This window comes from Phalacrocorax carbo, chromosome 1, assembly GCF_963921805.1.
Source record: "Phalacrocorax carbo chromosome 1, bPhaCar2.1, whole genome shotgun sequence".
Taxonomy (NCBI): domain Eukaryota; kingdom Metazoa; phylum Chordata; class Aves; order Suliformes; family Phalacrocoracidae; genus Phalacrocorax; species Phalacrocorax carbo.
Window position 1 is genome coordinate 43,780,188 of NC_087513.1, and position 21,322 is coordinate 43,801,509.

Sequence of the window (21,322 nt, forward strand, 5' to 3'; positions counted from 1 at the left end):
GGAACTCCTGAATGGTAGACACTATTTAAAATTCTCTTTTATGCATGAATGCACATTAAAAAAACCAAAACAAACTAGGTCTTGGGTTTAGAACATAATTTATTGTGGATTTTCATGTTTCTTCTTTTTTTCTCATGATAGGATACCTTCTTCCTCCCTGAACACAACTGTGGAAGACATAATAATAATAATAATAACAACAACAATAACAATGATGATCTGTGTTTCATGAGTTAAGTGGCTAGCATTTGACTAGCACTCCAAGCATTCATCAAACGGCTCCTGAGCTCTTCTAGAACATCCTTGTCCATCCAGGACATGTATGTCATCCCTCAAGTTTCACAGCTTCCTTTGGTTTAATTAACGTCATGCTTGGACAGTAACTACCCATTTCCCTGAGGATGCAGTAGTGGAATAAAACTTGCTCACAGGACTGGGGACCTCCTTCTGTATGAATAAGCTTTTGGGTCTGAAAGGAACTGAAGGAAGTACGTATGCTAGAAGGAATGCAACTTTTGCAGCAATCTCTCCATTGCAAATTACTAAGCTCAGAAAAGATTAGGTAAAAATCTCTCCCACCACCCTCCCAACCCCTACCACACCTGCCCTTTTATTTACTGATTATTTTTTAATTTAGAAGAATAATCATGTATGGAGTACCACAGTCAAAAAGTGACTGCTAGATAGAATTTCTGTTCCTTACTGTCTATACAGAGGGGCACTGGGCTTAAACGATGTTTCTTGCCTTTGCTCAAATACTAAGACAGGGTATGATGTGTCATGCCTCGCGAACGCCAGACTCCCACAGACTTCTGGCTGTGCGGCTGTTAGGAACACAGCATCAAGTCCTCATAACTATTAGCATTGAAATGTGTGGATTTTTTAACTGACCAGATAAATGATCCTAGAGAAAATAGTCCTTGATATCTATTGTATTGGGAGAGAGAGAACAACCATGTCTTTAAATCATACAGGGTAATCTGGGCACAGGTAACCACTTCTGCATATGCACTTTAAATTATGGTGGCCCCTCCTTCCCGTAGCTCAGCAAGAGCTGGCATTTGCTTTCCTTTTCCCTGATCCCTCTCATGATCCAATGTACCCATACAGGAAAACCTCATGTTGTGAGCAGACCTAAGAACACATACCCAGCACTAACACGATCAGAAAATGTGTATTTCAACTGAACTGGAAAAGGGCTGTGACTTTCAGAGGCAAATCCCACCACAAAAAATATGGGTGGGGAATGGCAGGACGACCTTCTGTTGAAGGCACGTAAGTCACCTCTGAGACGTGCCTGGGAGCTTCCTGACTTTCTCATTACTTGCTAACAACGGCGTACGGGCTCCTCTTTTTGCCCACATTTGCTATTTATCATATTAAAATGTAATTTAGATAACTTTCACTGTCACATACTAAGTGAAACCAACCAAAGGTATGTGGAATGCGTTACTACTTACTCAAGTTTTCTTAGAACAACTGTAATTCAGCAGGACCCTGTACTACTGTGCATCAAGCCTGGGCTAGAACCTGTATGTTCCGTACTCTGTGAATAATTAAAGGTTATGGGAAACCCTTAGATAAATACCAAACTATTATTTTTACAATTTTGCAGATAAAATTATGTTTTCCTCCTGTGCCTTTGAGGGTATAGCTGCGAAAATAATATATGCTGAGGAACAAAGAACTTGAATCCGTTGTGTTTTTAAAAGCTAAACTTACATCTAAATCTATTTCCATTTCCCTCTGGAACCTGAGCAGCTTTTTATGTTATATTAAACATTAGACAAATAGGGTAGATCTAATTAAAAGTTGAAGAAATGTGCTTCCCTTAATTGAATTTGTTACAGTTACATTTTGCAGACCAATGTTAATCAAAGCTCCAGTTCAGAGTGGATGGATCAAGGGAATTAAGTTAACCCTCGCGCGTCCTTACCTGAACACGCCTAAGCCACGGACGCCAATTTCACGACTCAACCCCTCAGTCGCGACTGCCCGGGGCGGGCGGGCTGCCCGCGGGCCCGCCGCAGCGGGGGAGCCGCGCATCGCAGCCTCCCGAAAAGTACCGAGTACCGGGGGTGGGGGTAGCGGCGGCGGCGCCTGGCGGGGGTCACAACCATCGCCGCGCCGCCTCCGCTTCTCGCTGCCCCGGGGCCAGCGCCGCGCCGCGCCCGCGCCACCCGGGTCAACCGACGGCCGCCGTGCCGGTGGCACAGCGCCTCACGCCGCCCGGCGGCGGCCCCGGGGGCCGCGGTGCCAGCCCCGTCCGCCATGCGCGGGGATGCCCTCCTCAGGCTCATCCTCCTCCTCCCCCCCTTCCCCCGCCTACCGCTGCCCGGCCCCGCCCGACGGGGCGGACAGGGACCGCGCGGCCGCGGGATGGGCGAGGCCGGCGCGGCGGCTCCACCCATGCTGGGCGCCGGACGATTGGCTGGCGGAACCCGTCTCCCCGCCCCCCAGCCAATGAGGGCGGCGGGCCGGGGGTGATGGGCTGCCTCTCGCGGGAGGGATTCCTGGAGACGCTGCAGTGTGGCGGCGCTCCCGGCGCCGCGCAGCCCCCGGTGCCGCCTCCGCCTCCCCGCCCTGCCTCGCCCTGCCCTGCCCTGCCCTGCCTCGCCCTGCCGGCCGCCGCTGAAACTTACCGCCCAGCGCACCGCCCGCCCTGCCGAGTGCCGGGGGCTGGGACAGCCCGCCTGCCGTGCGCGGGGGCGGTCCGCCGCGCACCCCCCCGCCGTGCACCGCAGCCCCGCCGCGGGAGGGGCCCGGGCGCGCGAGGTGCCGCCGCCGCGGGGAGCGGCTGAAGGACGAGCCGGCTGCGCCCGCCCCGGTTGCCAGGTAAGGCAGCGCTCCGGGGCCGCCCGGGCGGCGTCGCCTCGGGCGGGGGGACGGTTCGCCGGGCGGGGGTTTGCTGGGGGGGCGCCCGCTGGCCCGGCGGGGGGAGAGCACATGCTCCGGGGGCGGCTGGCGGCGCCGCCTGCCCGGCGGCTCTGCCCGCGGCTGCCGGGGGCGGGGGCCCGCCCCCGGGGCGCTCCCGGTGGGGAGGGGGGTTGAGGGGGGGGGCTGGCTCAGACAAAGGGGGCACCCGTGGCTCTCCCCCTCCCCATAAATCCGCCGCGGTCCCCCGCCGTCGCCCCTCGCCTCGGCTGCGGGAGCGGGGCGCCGGCCGGCCGCCCTCCATCCCCCTATCCATCCCGCTCTCCGTTCCCTTCTCGCCGGTGCCCGGAGCCGGCGCCGCGGCCGCTGCCGGGCCAACTTGCTTCTCCGGGTTCCACCTGGCCGCCGCCGTGCCCCCGGTGGTCTGTCCCGACTTGGCGGGGGGCATGCCGTCGTGCCTCCCCCGGCACCAGCCCCCCCCGGCCCTGATCTCGCCTCCTGCCCGCAGGGCAACATCGAAGCGTTTGTGGATCAATTTACAAAGAGCCTTTCCTCCATTACTTAGAAAGGCTGTCAAGCTAATGGATTTTCTTTCCGTGCAATTTCATTTTGTGTCCTCGGACGTTCTTTCCTTCATCTTATTTAATACCGCTTGCCTTGCTTTGATTTGGGGTACGTTATGGTCTGGTTCCTATGCACGCACAGTAGAGATAGGGGATCAGCGCTCTGTTTAAAAGTTAATTTTGCCTATCAAACTCTACTAGGTAGAGTAGTAAGAAAGCGGCAATGAATGTCAGTATTTCTTTTGTTTCCAGTCTTCTGAAATAAAGATATCAAATGGGTACCAGCTTCTGCTAGTCAGTATAGTAAGTAAATTAAATGTAGTCATTGGAATGAGCCTTTATGGCACTTTCAACAATCTGTAATTCAATCATCTCTGATACAAGCTGCCTTTTGCTATTATTCATCAGACCCAGCTGAGTGATTTCTGTCAGATGGGAAGTGGTAGAGAGAAATCTCTAGGTAAATGTAACTGAAAAGCTTTCCAAGTGGAGTCCTAAATGAGCACAGAAAAGCACTTGGACACAATATCGAAGCAGATGTTAGCATCCAAATAAATCGTTTCTTTTGATTGTCTGGGGGATGTCAAGTCCTATTTTCCTTATTTAATAGCCATTTGTAGGTGAAGAAGAAGGAGCTCTCTGTTTAGTACCTTGTAAACTCCATGCAAAATGCTGTAGCGCAATAATGTTTCACCGTCTCTGAAATAATATTTCCTGCACAGAGGTCAGTAGAGTAATTTTAGACACGTACATGTTGTAGACCACAACTAGACCGCTAATCAGCGACGGCGATATTGATCCTCTGAGCGGCTACGCAGCGTGCTATCCGTGTTGTGCGTTAATCTGTTACGTGCTGTTTAAACTGCTTTTTTTTGTCTGAGAGAGTTACTTCATCCTAAGAAATGGAAGGTGATAGTTGTAGACCTAAGGGGAGATTCCTTTCCCTGGTGGGTTGATGTCTAGAGTTACAGATGAGCAATTGTTTTAGGAGTGACCCTGAAAAGGGGAGGGGGAGTTTCTGGGTACAAGGACAAGTAGGCAGCAAACTAATTTGCTTTGTGAGCATATGAAATGTCATCTCCTGCCATGCTTAAATAAACCTGCTCAGGAAAAGTGTAAGGAGATTCCACGTGTGTCCAGAATAGTATTTTCCTGTCTATCTTGGAAAAAAAACGACACAATTTTATGGCTTGGGAGTCGAATATCTCTCTTCTTACGAGCTTTTTGGAATTGTAGTTCTATTAGTAGTGTCCGAGGGGAATGTGCTTTAATGTGGTCTATTACTTGGCTTGTGGTATAGTTGCTCAAAATTTGCATGCATGCAATTCATAAATTGAAAACTATATAGCTTAAAAACATAGTGCAGGCAGCTCGAGTGAGGAGAGATAATTTAAAAAAGAACCACAGGGCAGAAGATAATGACATACTGTAGGAAATAATCATACTCCTGCACTTGCAAAAGCATGAAATGTTCCAGTGTAGCCATTTCATACAAGCCCAATTTTCCTTCACATTAAGAGTGCCTAAGTGAGCCTTATTAATGTTTGATGCAAAAGATGCTAAATCCATTTTAAGGCTTGATACTGGATTTTAAAGAGGGAGCTCACAGACTAACAGTGCAGTTCTAACACTTCCCCAGAACAATTGTGAAAAATAATCATTTATTGCGTATGCCACAGCAGCGCAAGTGGGATATAGCCTTCTCGGTAACACTGATTGGTGAGAAGCCCTTTAAAACCATAGATACGAAACAGTGTTTAACAATCTGAAACGCTTTCTTACCTTAATCATAACTTAAATCGGATATAAGAGCCCAGAAGATGCTAAGAGTCAGTTAGCATGGTAGTTGAGAAGGTGTGAGATAAGGGAAGGTTCTGTTTGTCAGAAACCTAGGAAAAAAAAAAATAAATCTATAGTTTTCCAGCTAGCGTAGAGAGACCGGAAACATAAAATCAATTTTTATGGTCTTTTGGCAGGGTTGGCTGTAATAAGTAAAAAGAAGGAGCAGCTTGGGGTCTTGGCAGAAGTTTTTAAGCCACTCAGCTGTACAAAACTCAGTTAATTTATGTTTCCTCACATGAAAATGAAGCTCTTCTTTAGCATACCGCAGTCTTTTCTTGTCCGTTCAGCAGTCCGACTACAATTCTAAAAATATGTGTGAATGTGTGTGGTTTTATACACTTATACACATTTAAACACACAGATAAATTCTTACTGGAAATTGCATTCGGAATAAAGAGTGCACGCAACCTGGTATTACCTGCTGTGGAAAAGACTTCAAAGTTTGCAACACAATTGAAAGGGGCAAGAAGATATTTCTGTATACCCAGAAGCAAAGCATGGAGGAATTATTACGCATGGGTACCATGATCTCCTTCCCTCTGCTGGTGATGCCCATATAAATGTGCAGTTTCACAAAGAGAAATACTTCATCGTTTGATTTACTTTGATTCTCTATAGAATGTTTGTTTGAAACATTACTTGGTATCTAGGAAGAAGCTTAATTAGAAATATACATAAGGAAGGCTTGTTAGCCAACTATGAATTTGTGTTTACCACTGACATTTACTAAAGATACTTGAGGTTAAAATAAAAGCATTTGCCAGACTGAATAAACAAAGCATTATGTTAACAAATATTTTCAGGATCGTTATGTACAAATGTCGTCTTTGCTAGACAAGGCTTGCTTCCTTCCTAATACACCCCAGTAAGACGGGGGGGGGGAGTTAGGAAATGCTGGTTATATGTTGTATCTTTTACAGAAATACCAGATACCAAAGCAGAATGCATTAGGAGGAGGACAACTGACAAGGGCTTTTTGTGATTTCTTCTGGCGAGATGGTAGGAGCAGGCTACAGGCAGTCTCCTGCAGGGACTACGTGGACTAGCCAAGTGATTTGTACAAGCAGCATGTGGAAAAAAGTTGTCTGGTTTAAATAATAAAAAAGAGGCATATAATGACTGAAAGCTAGACATGAGCTGGAATAAAAATGTCTCCGTAAGGATTACTTTTGACAAATGTCTAATCAGAGTGTTTTAGAGTAGTCTGGGGGTTTTTTTCTTCTTTTTTTTTGGTTTTTTGTTTGTTTGGTCTTCCCCCCCCCACCCCCCAACCCTTCCACCTGTGACTTAATGAGTAGCACTCCATGGGGCTTCCGTTTACTGTAAACGCTTATGAGGCAGTTCTCTTATCACTACTAGTCTGGAAGTATTTTCCCAGAACAGCAGGCACTGAACACTCCTCCTTGTCCATCCTAGAGGGAGCGATGCTGCCATCTTTTAAATTCTCAGAGGTTTGCCAGCTCAGGGTGCCACTTCTTTCTAGCCAGACCTAAAGATGCTGGGAGAAATGCATCGGAAGGCAAGTAAATCTATAATGTCTCATGTGTGGCGTAGTTATCTAATAAGCTATTAATAGTTATATGGTTCTTCTCAATTTGTACGGTTTTTGATTTTAAAAAAAGTGTCACCAGAAATTATCCAAACTAGTTGGTTTTCATCAACTCTGAATAATTATATTAACATTTCAGGAAAAGAAAATTTTATTCAGAAGCAGATAAAACCAGTTTGGATACTTTAATGATGCTGTCTACAAGTTTCCTAGGTGTTATGCAGGATTTATTGTAGTACCCAAATGTACTGTAGTAGTTTTAATAGCGTAGCCATGGTTGTGATGACTAGGTAGTACAGTGCCTCAAATACATGAGGATACGTGCCTCAAAGCTGCTCAGTGATGATTTGATGAAGTTGATTATAAACCTATCTACAAGTTCTGTTTTGTACCTTTATCTTAAGGGTATTGTTTTCCTATATGTGGCTCAAAATCAGAGTAGCAGTTGCAATCTGGGAAGGCTGCTAACCATTACTCAGCTTGGCTCTGAGACATACGATTGCCTGCAAACTCCCTCATCTTCATGTGCTTGGACAACCATGTAGATATGGCAGTTGAAAAATAATTGGAGTGCTTTTGTGGAAAGTGCTGTGGAAATAAAGCATTTGTCAAGGAATCTTTATCTGGTTCAGGAACCCATCTCTAACAGTAACACTTTAGACCTAGCTCTCCTTATTTGGAACACTTAATGACCACTTGTAACATGTAGTTTTAATTAATTAAAACTTTTTTACTTCTTTCCAAAGCTATGGAGAGTATTTCTTTATAATTGTCAGGTTTTATTTGATTTCTATTATCAAATCTTAGAGCTGGGAGGAATTCTTAGAGGAATATGTGACAATTACAATTAGTGTGTGGTGGTTTTTTTTAAGGCTAAATGTGGTAACTTAAGGAAAGCTTAGTGGCATGATCTTTTGATAGAAGACACAATCTATTGGGCAATAGTTGACGGCTAAAGATTGATAGGGTAATACATTCCAATGAAAATAGTTTTGAAAGTGGTGGGTTTTTTTTAGAAAAAGACTATTTCTTTTTGAAACTGTAAGACTTGTGTTTTGTCACTTGTGTTTTGTCAGTAAGACATTTGATTTAGTTTAGGGTGGTGATCTGATTGTAAGAAATAGTACTGTAGAAGGGCATCATTGTCCGTGTGAGCAGATTAAATTTTTTTTTACTTAATAGATTGCAGAAGAGATAGCGTATGGGGAATCGCCATCTCCATTATTCCAACTCTATTCATTACCTTTAACAATGATCTGGAATAAAACACAAAATCCATATTCATGAGAACAGTTCTGATTTTTTTTTGTTCCGATTTTAATAAATAAAGCTGAAAAAAGTGCTATTATAGACTGATTTAATTTGGTTTCTCATCCTACTACATCTGAATAGGTGTTTTAACAAAGTGAACTGTAATACTTTTGCCTACTTCCAGGAAAAAAAATTGCAATTTTTCCCCCAAAGAGTGGCTCTGAGAAAAGACTTGGGGATTACATCTTGGGAACATAATTTGTCATTATTTTAAAGAGCAGAGAAGCCATATGCATCTGTTAACACTGAAGTGTTGAGAGTAGGAAGGGTGCCCAACTTCAAAAAGGATGCTGGGCGACTAGAATTAGTTCAGAAATTGGACACTGGAGCCGTGTCATTTGAGATGTGCCAAATCTGTTTCTTAATGAGACTCCTAAAAGCTTACCATTCTCTTTGGAAAGCTGTATATGCCAAGAGCTTCCATCATTCCCACACTGTGAAAAAACTGGTATTAAATTGTGCTCTAGTATGTAAAAGTTCATGCAGCAGTGAGGTCAGGTATGCAAGCTACACTCAGACTGGAAATAACCTTATCATTTTTTTTTGTCTATCACAGTAGCAAGTGTATGGGCCAGCTTACTGAGGAGATGACACCTTCCTACTTGAAGTCTCTAGATCAGTATTTTCTTACCTTTTAACTAGATGAGGTACACGTTCCAGATTTGATGTAAAAATTGCTGGATTTCTGGTTTCTGTTAATCCATGAGAACAGAGTATATAATCTAATTGGCTGTCCTCCTGGCCTTAAAAATCACCAACCCATTGAACTTGCAGCCATTAACTGCCATTGAATCTCTTGGATTAAATAATATTTTTTTGTAAAAGGTGTTGTGACATGTTATTCTTTAGTGTGAAGAAGTTCTGTACGAACTCCTCTGAAGCTGCCCTTGTGTGTTACAATCCTATTTTTGTCCCACCTTACTGACAAGCAATTTCTGCTTATTTATCTAACTGGTGTTAATCTTTGAGGCCTGATTTAAAGCCCATTGAAATTGATAACTGTTCCTTCCATTTATTTTGTTCTTCTGATGTGTCTTAAAACCATAAATTGTGCTTATCAATAGGAATTCCATTTAAAAAGAGAATGCCTGTTACTCTTTAAAATGTGGGAGGACCAATATCATGTGTCCTATCAGTCTGGCCTGGGCTTGTGTAAATAGGCCCTAGCAGGTGCCCATCAGTCAGAGGCTACCTGAAGGACTCTCTTCTGCCAAACCTGTTCTGGAGCTGCCCTTGCAAGTGGCAATTGTGCCTTGCATTTGAGCCAGGGAGCCATGGCAGAACTCTGCTTTGCACCAGGATGAACTTGTGTTTGTGAAAATCTTCCATGACCTCTTTCTGTGTGTCAAGCCATGGTTGGTTAATTGGTGGTACTGGTAACACAACTGGTGCTTGTTAAGAGAGGCTCTACTGAGGTGGCAAGTAAGTGTTATCTTTGAGAGTGTCCTCCCACTGAATTGCCAGAGATGTCCTTGAGTAGTCCACGCGAAGATGGAAGACAAACACACTTTTGAATGGAGGTGTAGTGATGGTTAAATTGCAGGCTCTCTGGATCCTGAAATTAAAGTTTACCTCTTTTCTAACAGCCCAACTGTTTTTAATTAAAGATGTATTTGTTAAGCAGTTGCATATGATAACTATATCTGGGACATACTAATATTACCTCAGGATAAGTCTGCCATTAGATGCCTTTTTATCTCTTCCATAGTTTTCATTTCACCAGAGTTGTTTTTCATATACTAAAACCAAGGAGTTATCTTGCACTTGCTTTTCAGATTCAGCGTTCTCTATTCAAGCTTTCTTTCCTTACTCAGCTACTAGTTAGAGCAGAGAAACACCAGGAAATATCCATGTGACCTTGACAGAGGTTGGTTGCTTCTTCATGATATGCTGTAGCTGCATGAGGCCTTCGCTACTTTTATCTTGTATGTTTGTTTTATTTTTGTAAATCCTACATAATAGGATTGAAAGGTTGCTTTCTGTATTAATGTGTATCATATTTAGTGCTCCTTTAGCTTGCTGATAAAATTCTAAAAGCGAGAACTTCAAGTAAAATCATCTGGGACAAAACCACCTGAAGTCACATGCTATAGTTATTTCTTGCATTTGTCATTTTCAAAATATATGTCCACTTTTAATAATGACTTGGACCTTCTTTAATATTTTATATGCAAATATTGGATTTACATATTGTACACTGGCTAATAATTGAGCTGTTTAGCATAAATTATTCTTTATAAATATTAATGGAAGTTCTGTCTTCTAGGTGAGCAAGGCATAAAACTCACTATAAAAATCAGTATTTTAGAGTAATACATAGTGCTCAGTTCAAAAGTCTGAGCTGATACTGAGATAACATTTGTCCATGTAGTGTCAATTGGCTTCCAAAGCAACAACCGGCCACATGTCCGTTAAAGGTGATAAACCAGACTTCTGCAGGCATAGTAGACTCTCTGCACTGTTACTGAAGGATTCAAATGTATCCCTAAAGCCAAAACCTTTTTCTGCCTTTCCAGAAAGTTCATGGATATCTGTACCCATCAGCAGGATTCCAAAATATATGTATAGTACATAGGTGAAACAAAAAATAATTGGCACAATTTTAATGGAACTTGTTATAGCTTTTTGAACTTCTTTTTAGTATTAACATGAAACTGGGAGCATTTAATTAATTTGGGTTGAAAATTGACTTTTAGAACGACTCTGCTCTTCTACTTTTATCTTAAAATAACTTGAGTTCAATGGTGTTAACTGATTTCACAGCATAAAGCTAAATTATTTGCTGGAAGGGATTATCACCTGGCATCTCTTAGTCTGTGGTGTTACTGCCTTCTCCCACTCAGTTCTGTGACCTTTTTTGTGATGAAGAAAAGTAGTCCCTTCTGAGGAGGTAAAGAGACAAACTTAGCACAGTTTGCAGTGTTGGCTTTAGATGTTTTAAGTAGGTGAATGTGTGAATTTGAAAGGATGAATGTGAGGGTGGACAGGTGGCCATAGGTGGATGTAGTGAGTACTGAGCCCAGTTGAAGATGTATTGAGATTGTTACAGTGAACAAATTATTCAAGGTTTTTTTTTATCTTCTGTTAGGCTAAAGATTGGCTGTTTCATGGGTCCTTTTGGGATAAATATATTGATGATTTTGAATAGCTTAGGATTTATGCTGATGAGGCAATGTAGGCACTTATCCTTAAACTGTGAAAAATACTTGTTCCACCTTCCTACTTAGCACTGGTAAGATACTTAAAGGGAGCTGCTTCAACAGGCTTAGAGATAATTGTGGTGAATAGATTTTTAAGTCCGAAGTTTGAGAGGTGTATGTAAATAATGCAGAACTGTTCTTAGTGTTAAAAAGTTGGACTAGATGATCCCTGAGGTCCCTTCCAACCTGTGATTCTGTGATCTCATTCTGTAGTGATTAAAAAAAAAAAGTGGGGGAATGTACTGAAACTTTCTCACCCTGAAAGACAATCAGCAAATCTATAGATTGTGATTAGTCAAGTTTATTTTAGTTTAAAGCTATTGCCCCATTATTATTCACTATCCGAGTTTTCTGTATGTATGTGAAACTTTAGTAGGACTGGGAGGAACTAAAGGACTAGTAGCGAAGTGTGTAAGTAGTGGGGCTGCGTGTTGTTCAGTGACAGTCAAAAATTCTGTACCCGTTGTTGCTGAGATAAAGATGATGTCCTGTATGATGTATCCCTGCATAGCAGAGAAGGAACCAACATTAGCTAGTTAGTCGCAGCAAGTTAGTCTCTAAGCCTAATCTAAGTCTATTGTGCAATAAGCATTTTCACCATAGGAGCCAGTATCCTGGCAAATGTGGATGCAAAGCAAGTACAATACTTAGTTGCAACAGTAGTAAACACATGGTTTTTTTCCTAGTATAAGGTGCACAGAGCTAGCCTGCAATGGACACATGCTGAAATTTTGTTTCCTGTTTCAAAGCAACTGCTTTGGGCCACATTACTTTTTCCATTGGACTTGGCCTAATGTTGTACATCCAATTCTGGCTCGCTTAGACCAGAATTCTTGTAAACATATTTCTCAGTAAATCATATTTCATTTTATTAGATGAGCTGAATTAGATCCCAGAAATTCAGATTTTTTTTTTCCTTCAAAGCACTTATAGATGAATTGGAAGGCAAGACAAAAAGTAATTTATTGCCACCATTGCTTAGAATAGCTAGTTAAGCTTTTAAACCTGTCTTGTTTTGGTAGGCTGCTTACTTGCCTGGACACATGGGAAAAATAAAAAGCAGTATTTTTTTTTTGGCAAACATACTAATGTATTGTGGGCAAGTTTCTCCTTTTTTTCCTTTTGTATGGAATAAAGGAAAAGATCCAGGGGCGATGCTCACCTCTCCACATCCTTTGTTAACATGGTGAATTCCAAATGTGGGTTGTAACCAGTGACAGCTGTTTCATCAAGAGCTGCTCCATGTTTGTGAGAAGCAGTGTTTGCTCTGCAGTCTCTTTAGAACGGGCCTGACATATCTTGTAATGTGTTTATACTGTGCCTAACGTAATAGGATCCAGATCTTTGACTGGGGATGTGGACTGTTCTGCAAAACAAATAATAATTAGTCCAAATGTTGAAAAAGTGCCATTATTTAAGGCCCCCAGAGATCAATAAACAATTCATTGCTGTAGCCATATCAACCTTCTCCTTCAAAGGGATTTTAATTGTATCATGGAAATTTCATACTTGAAAATGTGAACACTTGTCTGTTAGGCACTCTGCTAGGTATAAGAACATTTTGCTGGTCACTGAGGCTGTACTGTTCATACTAAGGATCTTAGACACTAAGTTTAGAGCTCTAATTAGAAACTATGCTGAGCTACTCATTACAGACTCTTTACCTTCATCCGTGTAAAACTGAACAGTTTTAAATAGAAAAAAGTTTCCTGTTTCCCAGTAATCTGATTTGCTGCTTCTCAGTTGAAAACTGGGTGAACTATTTGGCTTGCTATGGAAGAAAGCTATTTTACACATAATGCCATGCTCACAACAGGGATTTGAATTATTTGCAGGTGGGATGGTACAAAGGGGCTGGATTTTAGCCTTATGTGGCCAGGAGGGAATTTTTCTGGCATAAAGGAGATAAACCAGTTCCAGCTCCAGTAATACTTAAGAGAGTAGCTACTTCATGCCAGAATGCAATTTCTAAAGGTTTCTATGATAAAAGAATTAGCAAAGTTCTGCTACATCAGCTTCCCCAATACGGGAGCCAGTTTATCTGTTTGGAGGTTAGTGTAATTATTGGAGATTTCTGCTCCTCCTTTCAGTGAGAAGTTGATACAGGAGAACATCTAGTCCTACCCTGATACATCATAGTATAAATGGGTGAAACAAATCAAAAGCCAAAACCATAACTGCCCAGATAGGCTGTCCTGAAGGTAGACCTGAAGATTTCAGCTAAAGATTTTAGCATTAGTTTCTGTGAAGTATGTGTACAAGTCTGTACATATCAGCTGGTCGTTTATGTTACACAGGAGCCAATCAAAGTAGTGTCCTATTGATGTGGTGAAACATAAATCCCATATGACAGATGGGGATCAATGGCAGAGGGAGATTAAGGATGGGATTCATCTCATTTAACTTTAAATACCCTCAGAAGGTGATTCATTTGACCTACCTTAAGCATCTGTCTTGGTGTGAGATGGACTGCTCTCTGGAGGTATCTGTTCCTTTCCAATGAATATAAAAAGTCTGGGATCACTAAATGAGACGTATCAGCTAATTTTTAGACACCTGACATGGGACAGTTGAATCCTAAGTGATGTGCCTAAGGCCTTACTGGGGAGCCTGTTGCAAGGCTGAAAACTGAACCCAGGTATTCTGAATGTGGATTAATACTGCTAATCACAATACCATCTTTTCAATGAAGAGAAGAATGGCACTGGCGAAGTATGGGAAGGCTTGTATTGCCTCTCCTGGTTGGCAAAGCTCTTGGAGAAGAGCGGTAGCTCAGGCGTTGCTAGAGTGTGTGTTTTTCCCCTCTGAACTGTAGTAAGTTTTGCGTCTGATTGGGCATGGTGCTTTTTGGGGTTAGCTTAGTTCTTCCTTTCTCACTTCCCTGCACACACCCACCCCCCAGCTTCCACCTTAATGTAAGGCTATAGTTTTGGTGTGGTTTGTGACTGAGGTGAAATTGTTTTCTGAGCTGTAGTGCCGAATCTGTTTAAAAAGCTTTGTGTAATTTGGACGTAGAAATCTGCTTTAGATGATGCCAGTAACATGTGACCCCCTTAAATTCATGGTATATCTCTTTATGTGGGAATACACTGTGATGTTAAAGCTTCAGGGTGTAAATTTTTTTTTAAATGAAGGTGTGTGGAAAAAAAGCAGCAGGGGAAAAATTCTGTATTAAGATGAAACAGAAGCTGGTAATGTAGAAAATAATATAGGATGTATATTTCAAGCTTATGCAATTTCTTACTCTAAAAATTGGGAATTGGCTGTTGGTTTCAGAGTGCTGTATATAGTAGGAATTGTATTTTCAAGTTAGGTCTAGAGTGAAGTTAAATTAGAATGGTCTAGAAAGGAAAATCTGGTACTCTGAAAAATTATATCACAGCAAAATGGTTGTCTTGTTGACATCTTTGGTCATGAGAATTTCTCATTCCTTTCTATCTTCCTCTGAGTTAGCAGCTAAACATGTTTTTATAGCGAAATGAACCTTTATAAGCTAGACATCAACTATATATAAATGCAGAACAGTGCATCTAAAATCTGTCATGCTGTCAGAGTACAACTGTTTTCTCTATGAATATGGAAATTGTCACTTATCTGCATTTTCTTGCTGCCCTACTTCCCCCCCATATGTTGATATTCACCCATGTGAAAGAGGCCAGTTATAATTTGGCCGTTGTATAAATAATGCAGAAGTTGTCAGTAGCAGAGGAATAGTTATGTTAGAAAACTGAGGGAGTGAATATGGAAATAAAAGCACCTTTTAATGAGGGCAGTGATCTCTGTTTTTATATCACTTCATGTTAAAAAAGGTATTTTAAAAAAAGCTTTTAGCAGTTATAATTCTTCACCTGAGGACTGGCTTTAATAATAAAATCCTGGTTCAATCATCCATCAGAATATTTTGCTCTGTGGTATTTTCCTGTTTGGTGTTTGGGCACTGGGTCTTTCCCCTTGTCCAGGAGAGATGCTGAGCAGCACTTGAGCTGGAGGGATGCTCTGGCATCACAGCAAGGCTTAAAGGGAGTGTGCATCTCTTCCCTCTGGCTTTGTGGGAAACATTTGGAAAATACAGTGCAATCTGGAGTCAGGCTACCTTGAAAGTAAATTAATTAGGCTCATTAAGGGTGGACTCAGGAACTTCAGAGCAGCTCAGGTTGGCTCTCAATAGCGGTTGTTAGTAGAGCCAGGGCCCAGGCGCTTGCTGGGGCACAGGCTGACTTGGAGTTGCTGTAAAGTTGGGCAAGCTAAATAGCACCTTGTTAATGTGGCTTATTCATGGCCATCTGTTCTGGGAGGTGGTTAAAATGTGATCCCAGATGATGTACGGAATTTGTTTAACTTCTGGTCTCCCTCCTCCAACCACTATTTCTCTTGACTATTACTCTGAAAGAATGGATGCGATGGCCTTAAATTTAGTTGTATTTAAGCAACCACTTGAAGGGTCTAGCTGACCTGACAGCAGTCTTCAGTGAAACTTGCTAGGCTGCATGTCTGCTGGGTCTGTATGCCTCTGACTAGAGCATCAACAGCAGATGAATGATGTACTAGACCTTGCTTCTCATGACTCTGTTTTCCAATGGTGATGCTCTTAATCTAGTTGTTAAAGAAAAGCCTGCAAGTATCCTTTTTATCTCCTCTATCTTTGGTGAGGCTAAAAACAGGAGTAATAAGGAGATAAGTGAGCATCTCCTACATTTTTGATCAGGGAGCTGAAATTTTCTGTTATCTTTACCCATTCATGATTGAGCTGTTTGTTTCCAGATGGCTCCCGTGCACATGAGGACAGGGACATGCACAGCCCAATCTGTTCAGCTGTAGGCCTCTCATCAAACACAGCCCAAGGTGCTGGGCACATTGGCCCGTTCAGAGCAGTTCAGTGGCCCATCATGTAGCAATTACTCTGGTGATTTCATTTCCAGATATGAAGGCTTAGAAAAGTCATCAATTTGTGGGAGGAAGAGATTTTAAGGTTCAGAAACTGAAATGCAAAACTGCAGCCACCTATCACCTTCCTAACGAAACTGAATTTATCAGTGTTTCTAAATGTGTCCATGGTAGCAAAACAATTTGAACTTTTTTGTTCCAGGGGTTGGTTTCAGTAAACGATTTCTTTTTTCCACTCTGCTATAGCAGAGTTCTTAGTGTAACATCAGGTGTGTCAGGTGAAATATGTAAATATGATTTAGTTTTTTCCTACTTTTGTCAAAAGTCCTCACCAGAGGAGAGATGGTACGTGAAAATACAAAGTCAGCACCATGCATTTAAGAGTACAACATCACTCTTGCAGAGACCTTAAACAACATTTGCACTTTCTTTGGAACACCCAAATATGATTCTTGGATTCATTTTACCTATGACTATGTTAGGATTTGAGTTGACTAGACATTTTCCCCGTGCTTTTCTTCCCTTACATGTTCCTTTCTCTCTCATATTTTTAGAAACTGAGGGGAGAAGGATGGGACATATAATTAAACACAGGTATCTGCAATAAGCTCTGGTTAGAAGGCAGATAGCACTTAACATACTGGAAAGGCTAAAGAGGTGTTGTGTATATAATAAAAAAATAACCATCATGAATACAGTAGACAGGATCAATTGGGTAATACCTAATTGCTTTATGTATATCACTGGTTCAGTGGGTTAATCAACTATTCTTCAGTGAGTAAAGTCTGGATTTCTGAGTGCTCCTGTCCTGTTCTTCCCCACCAAGCACCATCACACTTTCCAGAAGTCCCTATGGTGAGGCAGTCATCCTGTGCAGTGCTCTGTGCAGATGAGTTTCTGAGCATCTGGAAATTCCTCTGAAGGTAAAGTAACCTGTACAGGTGAAATAGTGCTTTTTTTAAAAAAAAAAATGCACAAAACCAACAGAAGACTGGAAAACTGGGAGGAGATCTTGGGAAACCTTTCATCATACCATATTATTTTAAGAGCTGAGAATCTCTTCAGACAACACACTAGTAATATATCTGCTTGAGAAGGCATACCAGAGAGATTAAGAAAATTCTGTGAAGTATTTCAAATAGCTATGAAAAGGGAATAATTTTCTGTCTTGTTTTTCCCATAACTTTTAAACTCTTCTTATGGTTAGAGACACTTGCTGCTTCAGTCTAAGCAGTGTTATTGAACCTTAGCACTTTTCATTATGGTTTATCAACAGATGTGTGGCCTGCTGAAACCTTAGTTACCTGGTCATTATTGCAGCAAGATTTGTGTCCCAAGACTTCTCTGTGGTTTAAATTTTCTGAAGTTTGTTTAGCAACTTTCACTTGGAAATCAAAGTTTTTTACCTCTGTTGTATTATAGTGGTGTTTAAAAATAACTGTAAGTGTGTAAGTTCAGATGGCTATCACATCGGATAGCTGCACAAGGAAGCAGAAGTCCAATGATAACGTTTTCCACATGGGTCATGTGAGCTAAACACTTCAGAGAATGCTGAATATTTTCAGACCCCTTAATACTGAATACTACAGAATAAAGCATTTGGCAATAAATTTTTGTTGTTTAAGTAACTTTAGTTTCTGTTCAACGGCAGAATACCAGTCATTACTCAAATCACTTGGTGACATTGAACACTTCAGACATATCAGTCTTTCTCAAAATGAGATGTCATTTTTAATTCTGCATGTTATAAAAAAGAAATAACCCTTTAAATTGCTCTTGTCCGTACTTGTGATGAACAGCATTGTACAAACTAGAGTTCATTAACACTTAAAAATTCCAATTGTGCAATAATTTGGCCTTAGGATTACCATCCTTATTGTGGAGCAGAATGTCTTAATACTTTCTGTTGACAACTGAAGAAAGAGGTGTCCTAAAAGTGTAAGTAGTTCATACTTTAAGAATGTTAAGATAGTGGTGGGTTTTTTCTCCCTTCTTTCATATTTTGACTTTCTGAGCTGATTTCATTGTAAAGTTCATAGAAATAGGCAATTGGTAGGGTTGGGGGGACAGGTTCAAGCTGCATGAGAAACTTGGAGAAATATAGAAGAAACCTGACAAAATAGTATCTCTAATTTTTACATGGAAACTTTTCATTAATGTTTCAGTTTTCAGTAGATTAAATTTTTGGAAGAAAAAAAATCAATTGTGCTGACAATAGCAATAATCATGTTCCAAGTAAGGAGTTCAAAGGTTACGTTCCTACAAAGAACAGAAGAAAACTGCCCAGGAGTTCCCTTCCATGGTAGAAGATAGTGACATATTATTCCATTCAATTTTAGGTTGTGCTTCGTTGCTTTTGAAATAGATCTGCTTGGGACATATGCCCAAACTCAAGATGTGGTCAATGTGCTACTACGATTATTTTGTCGTTGAAGAGCTCTTTTTGCCAGAGGAAGAATTATCCAAGACAGATGCTACTCTGACAAACAGCTTGACACTTGCTACAATACATGCTGAAAAGCCTAATATAATAAGAATTTAACAGTGTCAAGATCATAAATGCTTAACAGTCTTGTCCATCTTAAGCATATATGGGAGGTAGTATCCGACAGATCTCCCCAATTTTTGGGGGTGAATGGCAAAACCGACTAGCTAAATTATTATTATTGTTTATGCAGGTCAGCATTTGTAACTGAGCAGTTCTATCAGCAGTGCCCAGCTTGAAGCACATTTGGAAGTACCTTGTTTTCAGCATGTGTTAGGCATGCAGTCTGCTAAAATCAGACTTTGTTAACACTTGACCCAAAGGCAAGTTTATTCATTTGTTAGGGAAACTTTGAGGTAGAGGCACTTTGAGCACATGACAGGGCTATAGAGGAAGTTGCCTGATGAAAGCCTAATCCTATGTTATAGGCCTGTCTTCCCCATCCAGGATGTTCTCAGTACTGGTCAGATGTTTCCCATCTTTGAGATAAGCGTAGCTGTGCTGGGTAAACCACACTTTGCTAGATCAGTACAGTGGCTTTTAGGAATTCTTTCAAGTTGACATGAAGCCCTTTGTCTTCTCACTAACCACTGAGTAGATGCATATGAAAGTATTACTATTAATCTTGGTATGTTCTCAATGTCACATGACTTAACCATTGTAAAGGTAGCTGTGTAGTCCAAGATGTTAAGAGAGACTTCCTATCGTAAAAAGAGAAGAGGGGATACTTCATTGTCCCCATTTTAGATAACCATTTTAGGTTGAGGAATCATCCTTTAATGCTGGAGCTCTTTCACTGTTGCCTACAGTAGGAGCCAAAGCAGTTACCATTGGTCTAGGAGGATGCGATGTCTGCATCAAAAAGATTAATTAATTCCCACCATTTTAGGGAGGAAAAGTTAAATGGAATTTTAAAAGTGTTTATTTAGGTAAACATTCTTCTAATGTTCTGCCTGTGAAAACAAGTAGATGGTATCAACTTCTGTCCAGCAAGACGAGTTACTTGAGAGTAATTTTAATGATAAAAGGCTTTGTGGAGAGTTGTACTGAAAGTATAAGAGGGTAGAGAAATGAAGGCAATAAGTTATTTTTTCCTAACTTACATTTATGTTTTGATTCTGGGTTTTTATGATGAGAATATTGCACACTCTTTTGTACCTCTTGGACTTTGGGTATAGTATCTAAAGTATGATCTAAAGACGGCTTTGCATATTGAATAAGGAAAAGTTCAAAATGATCAGTTTTAATCAGTACTAGTGGTAGTATGACCATTCTGCTGTTCTTCTGCTCTGATCAATCTTCCAAACCTTAGTGTATGCTTTACTTTGCTTTGTCTAATTGTAACTTGGAACTTCTTCATGCACACTGGTCTAAGAAATGGACCAGGTAGGTTTCTACTTATTCACTGTCAGAGAACACAGTTGAATAAAGACGAAAAACATATTCATAATACTTAGTGATCAGGATGCATGTGTCTTGTGTCCAAGGAATTTTGTCTTTATGTGTACTTGTAGCTGATATGTACTCCAATTAGTATGCAGGTACGGGTTCTCATATTTGATATTTTGGTTCTGCAAACCTGAATTTCTAAATCTCCAAAGGAACAAATCAAACACAAACTGCATGGTGCCAAAATGCTACTAAGAGGTTTCTGTTGAGTACCTTTCAGTGCCCTGCTGTTTACATGATCACTTAATGGGATCCAGAGAGACCAGCCATTAAGCATTTTTTTCTTAAGGCCTTGGAAGCAGGATACCTACTGGTGCACCGAAACAGATTCCTGAAAATGGTATAAAATCTTGGCAGAGATCTCTTGCTCATGCTACTTCTCCTTCTCTGACTGCGTATATATTTCTGCAAATCCCACATATTTAAGTAGTAGCATTACTACTTCAGCTGAGTTGAATGTGCACACACGACTATATAGATCCACATACAGTATACAGTGGTGTTGCAGAGCTTGCACATGTCTGTCAATAACAATGCTTTTAGCGTGGCATGGCTGTGTTTGTTTCTGGCCCCGGACATGTCTTTGCTGTACGCCTTCCCTCATATTCTCTGTCGTGCTGTATTTGTGGGAGAGAACTTGGAGATGCTAAGTGAGTGTCATTTAGCCAGGATACTTCAGGAGTGTCCTTGAAGTATTGTCTTGGGTAGCCATACTTTCAGCGTTCAGTTATTATGCATGCAAACAGCCCCTCCAGTTCTTCAGAGCTAAGCCTTTGACTTTAAAGTTTTTCTGGATGTACAGGCTTGAAGGTGAGTATGGAAATACATGTATGTAAACATGTGTGCAAATACTGGGTATTTTGTATCCTTAAGGATAGTGTGAACATGGGTAATTTTTCTGTTCAAATTACCTATATTAGCTGTCTGACTTTGTCTAAGTTAGAATAAAAAGGCTAGAATAACTAATGCTTTAGAACTGCTAAATTATTTTTTATGCAAATAAGGTGTTCTTTTAATAAAACACAATAAAATGACATGTAAAGAAGCAACAACAAAGCCTACAAATTGATGATTGTAATGCCAGTGTCAAGCATGAAAAACCAAAGAAGCCTATGAAGAGTTATCCCCTGTCACTTGCTATTTATTTCCCAAACACAGATTTACA

General features: G+C 41.1%; 1 protein-coding gene across 4 annotated transcripts in view; it reads left to right on the plus strand.

Moving 5' to 3' along the window:
* The first annotated feature begins 2,518 nt into the window (after nucleotides 1-2,518).
* The window catches only part of SYT1 (synaptotagmin 1), a 362,867-nt gene continuing 344,063 nt past the window's right edge, over nucleotides 2,519-21,322 (plus strand). For 3 of the 4 annotated variants that reach the window (XM_064450045.1, XM_064450067.1, XM_064450053.1), the window contains exon 1: nucleotides 2,520-2,835. The gene's annotated coding sequence lies outside the window, so the exon portion shown is untranslated. Of the gene's footprint in view, nucleotides 2,836-21,322 lie in introns of all 4 variants that reach the window. The other variant, XM_064450060.1, reaches the window with a different exon arrangement.